Source organism: Petaurus breviceps, unplaced genomic scaffold, assembly GCF_028583685.1.
Source record: "Petaurus breviceps papuanus isolate PSGF00001 unplaced genomic scaffold, PetGlider_PUasm1.0 184, whole genome shotgun sequence".
NCBI lineage: Eukaryota > Metazoa > Chordata > Mammalia > Diprotodontia > Petauridae > Petaurus > Petaurus breviceps.
The window spans coordinates 14,652,603-14,661,504 of record NW_027185793.1 but is presented as its reverse complement, the minus strand read 5'-3'; the positions used below and the strand labels follow the sequence as shown (position 1 = coordinate 14,661,504).

At 38.4% G+C, this 8,902-nt stretch overlaps 1 pseudogene; it reads right to left on the bottom strand.

Annotated features, from left to right (window-relative positions):
- Positions 1-426: 426 nt before the first annotated feature.
- On the bottom strand, positions 427-1,780 carry LOC138161279 (PABIR family member 2-like; annotated as a pseudogene).
- Positions 1,781-8,902: the final 7,122 nt, after the last annotated feature.

Genomic DNA, 8,902 nt, shown 5'->3' with positions numbered 1-8,902 from the left:
CAAGCAGCTCAAAGAGGAAAAAGGAAAAATCACATGTTTAAATCTGATGAGAAAAATCATTTAAATATAACCAAATGTAAGTCTTTTACATTTGCAAAATGAAGGGTAATATAGAACTATTTCTCTTTCAAACAAGAGACTTTCTGAGCAGTTTTACACTGTCATTCACTTTTTTTTTTGCCTTTTTGGAGGGCAATTGGGGTTAAGTAACTTGCCAAAAGTTACATGGCTAGTCTTTTTGTGTGGGTGTTAAGTGTTTGAAGCTGGAACTGAACTCAGGTCCTCCTGACTCTGGGGCTGGCGCTTTACTCACTGTGCCACCTAGCCGCCCCTGTCATTCACGTTTGTTGGGGAATGGAGCCATACTAGAAAATAGTTTCTATCAGTACTCAAACTACAGGACTTTAAGGAAGTAGCCTTTTAGGCACCAAAAGTAAAATATAGCAACAGCAACCCAAAGTTAATTTTACTAATCTGAACAGTCACTTAACACAAAAGAAAATTGGCAAAAGCTAGCAGTAAGGTTAATATATCTGTGAATTAAAACTTTGAGAATAGAGATGTTAAGGGATCATGTTACACTATTTTTTATCCTAATCAATATCTTATCCTAATTAAGGATCACTTTCCCTGCCTGTTGGAGTCTTTTGTCTAGAAAACAGCAAGGTCAGAACACTGAATAAGAAATGGTTAAGTCACTTGGGTGAAAAGTCATCCATCAAGACGAATGAAGAGCATGAATTACAACATGTTACTGGAGAGTCTGTGGCATTGCTGACTTTAGCCAGTGAGTCTAAGGATGAGCCAATGCTGCTACTACTGCCATCCAGAATATCTGAAGACAGAAATGAACTGAGATATGCCAAATTCGTAATATCAGGAGAAAGCATAGTAGTAATGCCTTGAAAGAGTCTCTTTGGCTGACTTTCAGTTTCCATTTCACCTTTCCTTTTAATAGGACCAAGAACACTGGGCCTAATGCAGTTGATTGGACTTTGACTCCTTCTGTTTGAAAATCACCTGGTTGTACTGGGAATAGGACTTGGAGGTAGCCCATTGCTACTCGCAAACATTTGTGAGGATGGTGAAAAACATTGCTTTCCTATTCCTCTAGTGGGTGATGGTGCTGGAGAAACTGGGATGAAGTCAATTCTCTTAGGAGAAGATGATTTCTCTGACTTGTCAAAGTCATTATCACTCAGGCTTAAACTTTCTTCTCAGGAATGGCTTATCTGCATTGTTGTCTGCACTTGCCTTTCATGGGCAGCTTCTCTGTTCATCAAATCCACTCCTTCTTCCCTTTTGATTTGATGAAGTCTGCTACTAGGAATATGAATGGGAGAAGATGACAGCAACAGACTGTGGTGGTTCATCACTGTTGTACTTTTCCTCCGGGTTCGGATTACATAAGGCTGAAAAATCTGTGAATTATCACTGAGTCCATGGATCAAGGGAGCACTGTTGGACCTCCTCAGATTGCCCCCAAAGGGAGGAGGGGGGGATGGCGGGGTGGCAGCAGTCAGCAGCTCCAGGTTCAACTCCATTTTCTCCTGAGCCATGCCGGGAGACTGGGTATTGGGATGTAGGGATGGCCTGAGGCTAGTATCAGTTCTCAGCTCTGGGTTCTCTTGGCTCCCACTCACTGCAGGACAGGGAGAGGGAGAGAGAAGGAAGCACCAGGAGGAGGTGGTGGTTTTAGAAGGAGAAGGGGAGGCTCATACTGCCGCCTTCTCAGGGGCCTACACACATCGTAGCCACCCTGGCAGCCGATCACACTATGCAGGGCATAGGCCCAGAGCATTGGTAGGGCCTGGGCCTGGGTCTGGGTCTGGGTCTGGGTCTGGATCTGGGTCTGGGTCTGGGTCTGGGCCTGGGCCCAGCCCCCCTTGCTCCCCTGCTAATTCTAGGTTCCCCACTCCCCTCCACCCAACTAGATTGGGGCTACAAATGCAGCCAATCCTCCTCCTCCTCTTCCTCAGGCCAGAAGGAACAGCCCCAGAGAACCAGCTGGCGGGTTGAGGCCAAAACAAAAACTACCAGCATTCAAATTCTTGATGGAAAAGCTAAGTGAGTCACAAGAAGGAAACAGAGTAAAACTATATTAGTAGAAGATCTCAGTTTAACCCTTTCAGACCCAGATAAATCTAAAATGAAATAAAGAAAAACTTAAAGAAATGAAGATACTTTTAGAAAAATTCAATATGGTAGATCTCTGGAGAATGTGTAATGAGAATAAAAGGGAATATACCTATATCTCAGTAGGAAATGTCACCTTCACAAAATTTGACCATGGGTATAAAAACTTCACAAGCAAATGCAAATGCAAAGAGGAGAAATATTAAAGTCATCATTTTCAGAACACAATGCAATAAAAATTACATTCAATAAGAGACTTAAAAACCTTATATTAATTGGAAATTAAATAATCTAATCTTAAAGAATAATTAGGTCAAGTAACTGATCATAGAAACAATAAATAATTACATTAAAGATGATGACAAAAGTGACACAGCATACAAAATTTGGGGGAGGGAGCCAACCAATACATAGGGGAAATATTGCATCAATAAAAGACAAAATTAAGAAAAAAACTTGGAATTCAACTAAAAAAACTGGAAAAAGTGCAACTGAAATATTCTTAATTAAATATGAAATGAAAAATCCTGAAAATCATAGGAGAAATAAATATAATTGAAAGAAAAGACCATTGAACTAACAAATAAAATTAGAAGCAGTTTTTATTTTTAAAAGACCAATAAAATAACTAAACCAGTCTAATTTTTTAAAAACGAAAGCAGAAAACCAGATTACCAATATCTAAAAGAAAAATAATGAATGTACAACTAATGAAAATTAAATTAAAGCAATTATTAGGAGTTATTTTACATAATTGTATGCTAATAAAACTGACAAAGTATAACATCAATGCAATATTCACAGTCCCATGGTGGTTATGAATATGCTGTCGCAGCTCTGAATTGCAAAATGTAGGAGACTGTCCACATGGAAGACAGAACCAAAAACATTTATTCAAACACCAGAAATCATAGCAACCAAGAAGTTGGTACATATTACCAATGCAGTGAGCAACAACATCCCCAAGCTTTCCCTGTCAGGCTTTCAAAACAAAACAGACTTCCTTAAGCAAAAATGCTCCCCCCACTCACTCTAGCTGCTTTGCCTCAGTTCTGCCTGCTCCTAACTCTGCTCATTCTCTGCTATGCTCCTTCCTGCTCCAACATTCCTATTTCACCCTTCCAGCAAACTTCTCAAGCCATCATCCTCATATAATTACATTTGGCCTACTAAAGGCAGGGAAGGTCTTCAAATTCCCATTACCTTTACATTGGGCCCCAAGATTTTTCATGTTCCTTACATAGATCAATGGGATGTAAGAGGTAACTGATATCAACAGAATTTTACAACAGTATAAAAAGATAACATAAAATAAGCACATGAAACAATATCATAGGATGGGGCTTAAGTATAAGCACCCCATCATTCCCCCTTTAATGAATGGGTCCCAAAATCTTGGGGTAATGGATAAAGGTTTCTTCTTCTATGGTTACTTCCTGCTGAAATTGAATGTAGAGTTGTTCCTGTCCAAAGAAGTCCCATTCAAGAGGTCAGTTCTTCAGCCAGTATCCAGAATGTGGTTGATGTCAGGTCCAGGGTTGACACATTACAGTCATCAATAGGGGGTGACATCTGGCTTAAGGAATCAGGCATCTACAAGTGGAAGGTACTAAACAACAGTTACAGTGTTATCCTTCTAATGTGCTATAATTTCTGCAGCCTATAATTTCATCATCTGGCTTCCTCTTACCCATACTTTAGCTCCCAATTTTATTCTATCAGTAGAATCAAAACCTTCAGTTCCTCTGATAGTTATTTCAGAAGGAGGGTCCATTTTCACAAGGGGTATTGTTTCAAAAGGAATAATAATCATTTGATCTATTAGATCATTTTTACAAAACTGTATAGGTTCTTCACCCAAATTTTGGAAGTAATTTCACAGTAATTTCTCCTTGATAATTAGAATCTATTTCTCTAGCCAATACATGTATTCCTCAAGCTGTTAATCCCAATTTAGGTAATATCCATCTACAATGCTTTTTAGGGATTCTCACACATATTCCAGTAGACATTTTCCTTATTTCTTTATATTTTCTTTTTTTCAGTTATATTTTTCATTTAAATAAAATCCTATCAGTCTGCATCTCCATTCTCATTCCCCATCCTCCTTCTACCTCCACACAAAAGTCCCCTCAAACACCATGGTGTTCATTGTGACCATTCTGCTCTGCCCTGGGGGAGTGACACACAGGACAAGAGTTTAAAAAGTAAACCTTCATTCTCAAAAAAAAAACACATATGTAGAGATGAGCATAAGCGGGCAAGGATAGAACAGTACCTATGAAAGATAGATGAGGTGAAGCAAACCTAGATGAGGGCAGGGGCAAATGGATTACTCTATGCCCCTCGTCAAAAGGAACAACTTTACATTAAAATAGTAGGAAGACAGAAAGAACCTCCCCCTAACATACACCCTGGGGATTTCTGAGCATCATTCTATACTGTTAGTGTGACTGACCTCCCTAGTGTCAAACTTCCATGGAGATAAGGGACATTCATTGACACAACTTATTCTCCATTTTCCATAGATGGGAGATTGGGGGGGGGGTGTAGGAAAAGGGAAGGGAGTAGTATAGCAGCCAAGTCAAGAAAATCCTAGAGGAAAACTTACATAGGAGGGTAAGGAAGAAAGGTGAGAAAGGACTTGGATCCAACCCCAACAATACCCAAGTTTCCCTACCCACACTGTAAGAGAGATGATAAAATGAGGAATAATATGAGTTCATAATTCTATCCTTGACTATGTTGGGCTCCTGGAGAAGAGGATCAATAATTTACACCTGACAGGCAAAACATGGTGAATCACTACCAGCAAGCACATGGAGGGACATCATCTATTTTAAAGTTTAGACAACTCACTTCAGGCCCTCCCAAATTTATCTATCAAATTAGAGACTCCATAGGAACTTCTCATCTTGAATAAGCAGTCATCTGGGGAACCACCAAAAGCTATCTATGGTAACAGGAGCATTCTTTATATGGACCACTAGGAAACCTAGAGTGTTGCTGCTAATATGGGTCAGGGGAAGGAGAATAAGCATTGGAAATCTCATATTTCTCCCCCATTATCCTATAATACTTGCTTTGGGACACAGCTCTCTCCACTCTGGAAGCAGTGTTCTACCAATGCAAAGAGCTCAAAAGTCAAGTAATGGGCTGGCAAAATGAGCAAGCACAGGAAGCACAATCAGATCATAGAATACTTTTTTGGGGACAAAAAAGATCAAAACAGGGAACCAGAAAAAGACAATGAAATCAAAACTCCTGCATCAAAAGCTCCCAAGAAAAATATGCACTGGATACAGGCCATGAAAAAACTCAAGAAGGATTTTGAAAATCAAGTGAGAGAAGTGGAGGACAAATAGGGAAGAGAAATATTCTAATTTCTCTTGAATCATTATAGATTCAAGAAAGTCATGAAAAGCAAGTCAACAGCCTGCTAAAGGAGATCTGAGAAAATACTGAAGAGAATAACTCCTTAAAAATAGATGAACTCAAGTGGCAAAAGAAGCCTAAAAAACCAATGAGGAGAAGAATGCCTTGAAAAGCAGATTTGGTCAGATGGAAAAGGAATGTCAAAATCTTGCTGAAGAGAATAATTCGTTCAAAATTAGTTTAGAGAAAATGAAGCTAATGACTTTATGAGAAATCAAGATACTATAAAACAGATCCAAACAAATGAAAAAATAGAAGGCAATGTGAAATATCTCAATGGAAAAAACACTGACCTGGAAAAGAGATCTAGGAGAGATCATTTAACATTTATTGCACTACCTGAAAGCCATGATCAGAAAAAAGCTGGTGTTAGAGTAGGAACAATATGTTGAGTGGCAATCTTTGCTAGTTGATCAGCATGCCCATTGTACTCACATTCTAGCTTGGTGAGGTTCATGTGAGCATCTACATGAAAAAGTGACAAATCAGTAGCCAGAGACATGTCACATATATCTTCCCATAATTCTTTGCCCAAGATTTGCTTACCATGAATTTCCCAATTTTGATTTTTCCACATTGACACCCATGTTGCTAACCCATTAACTACTACCCATGAATCAGGAAATGTATGGCACTGCCCTCCTTGTTCTGTTTTAATGGATTAATATACTGTCATAAGTTCAGTATATTGACTGCATGCACCTGTCCCAGTACTTTCCAAAATTCACCTAGTACATAGGTTATAGGCTGCCACTTTCTGATGTCTTTTATGGCCCAAATATTTTACTGTTTCATCAGTAAATCAAGCATGTTTCTTTTCTTCTTTTAATCCATAATATCTATCATTCCATTTTACCAACTACTGTGCCAACTGCTGCTTTGGTTTGGGGGGTGTATCATTTCCCTCAGTATCAATGTTTGCCATAGATTCACATAGAGCAGAAACTCCAATTTTGCCTATTTTAGCTCTATTTTGATTATAGCATTTCCATTTAATCATGGTGGCTTCTTGTGTATGTCAAATTCTGTGATAATATGGGATACTTATTAACTAGGTCATAATTTGAATTCCAGGTCTTAATACTACTTCATGGTCCACAGTCTCTACCAAAGCCCAATATGCAGCTATCAACTGCTTTTCAAAACTCCAGATAAAGGGCGTTTCCTAGACCAAAGTCCTAAGAGTACATTTTGGCTTTGTTGTTTTTGCCATAAACTCCATTTCACATTTTAGTCCTGTATAGTCACTTGTACTTCCACTGGGCCACTTTGCATAGGCCATAAATCTAGGGCCAACTGTATAGCTGCTTTTGCTTCTTCAAGTTCAACTCTGCTCAAGTTCCCAATCAAATTTACATTTTTTTCCTAATAACTTCATATAAGTTTCAAAATGTGTCCCAGATGCAGAATGTGGTGCCTCTACCATCCAAATAATACTATAAACTTTTGGCTCTCTTTCTTATTTGTAGGGATAGGAAAATCCTGAATCTTTTGCCAGGCTTGTAGGAGAACAACTCTTAGTCCTTTATTCTGTTGTATTCCCCAAAATTTTCCCTTTTGAGCTGGTGCTTGAATCTTTGCAGGGTTAATTTCCCACCCTTTTCTTTTAATATGTTCAATTTAGAGTGTTAAACTCTTCTCCACTTCTTTTATATCTTTTCCCTGTATTATAATATCTTCTATGTAGTTGGTAAGCTATACACCAGGTAGCTCTAATTCATCCAAATGTTCAGCCACAATTCTATGACAAATAGTGGGGCTATGCAGATATCCTTGTGACAAGTGGGTGAAAGTATATTGTTTGCTCTGCCAAAAACAAACTGATAAAATTGTTTAGAATCTATTGGGATAGTGAAGAAAGCATTGTCTAAATCAACAAATGCATACCAAGTACCATCATGTTTCTGGATGCTTTCTATTAATGTGATGGTATCTGGAATTGCAGCATACAAGGGGGGAATCACCATATTAATATCTTTGTAATCCATTGTCATTCTCCATGTCCCATCTGACTTTCATACTGGCCAGACAGGATTATTCAAATGAGTGGTTGTAAGGAGTAACACTCTTGCCTGACATATTCTTTTATAGTATTGGTAATTTCATTTTGCCCACCTGGTACATGATAGTATTTTAAAGTAATTACTTTAGAAAGTTCAGATGAAGTGATTGGGTCCATTTAAATTTTAAATATAGTTTAGCACTATATTAATTTTTATCTTCTTTACTCCAAATCAGTTTCTCCCTTCAGATAAATTTGGAGTCATGCCTCTCAATATACCTGTTCCAATGAGGTATTCAGAAATGGGTACAATTGCCATGGTATATTCTTCCTTAGGTAATTGTCCAAATTTCATTGTTAGTTTAAGATATCTGACTGATCTTTCAGCCCCTCCCAGTCTTGTAATGGTAATAGGAGTTCCACTTTTAAACATCTAAGGATTTCCATAGCTAATGGAAGCCTCTGACTCAATATCTATTAATGCTCTAGCTACAGTTGTACAGAAGAATGGAAGATCCATCTTCTAATGGTTAAATCACTACAGGATCTGCAATCTTGTCTGTGTATTTCTTTAATCTGGGCTGAGACTTGGCTTATTTCCTATTATTCCTGAAGGTATATATAGCTTTCTAGTGTTTAAATAAATGTTTTTGTTCTTTCTTCCATGTGGAGTGTCTGTTACATTTTTCAACTCAGAACTGCACCAGCATATTCTTAGCCACCATGAACACTGTGAATAATGCATTGTTGTTACATTTGAGATGGGATCACCAAATATCACCTCTATTTGGAGGCAGGAGAGCTTTAGAAGGAGAAATGGATATCCAAGGATGGGAGAGGATGTACATTATTCCTCCTACCAAGAGAATGGGTTAAAAAGACAGGGCTTTGGGAAACTGTGAACCAAGACTACAGAAGGCAGAACCCAGAGTTTTGGAAAGATGTTAGCAAGGAATACCAATAGAACCAGGGAAAGAATGGGCAGCGGTATGTAGGAGAGGCTGGGCCTTGATAATAAGTTATCATCTATGTGTAAAAGCAGAGATAAGCTGCTGGAGGAGAAAGCTATGATGGAAAGGGAGTGAACTGATTTTCTTGAGAATTTTTCTGGGTCTCAGCATTTGGGCTGTCTTTTGAAAGAGGAAATTAAGTGGTAGAAGAACAAGCTACTATTCATTTAGCTAAAAGGAAGTGAAAAACTAAGAAAAAGAATGTGCATGCAGCTTTTGTAGAGGCTGAGCATAGTTGCCCTGACAACTGCCAGGAGAATGTATGAAAGGATAATGAAACAAAGTTAGACTAGGAAGCTTCTAATGCAGAAGTTCATCC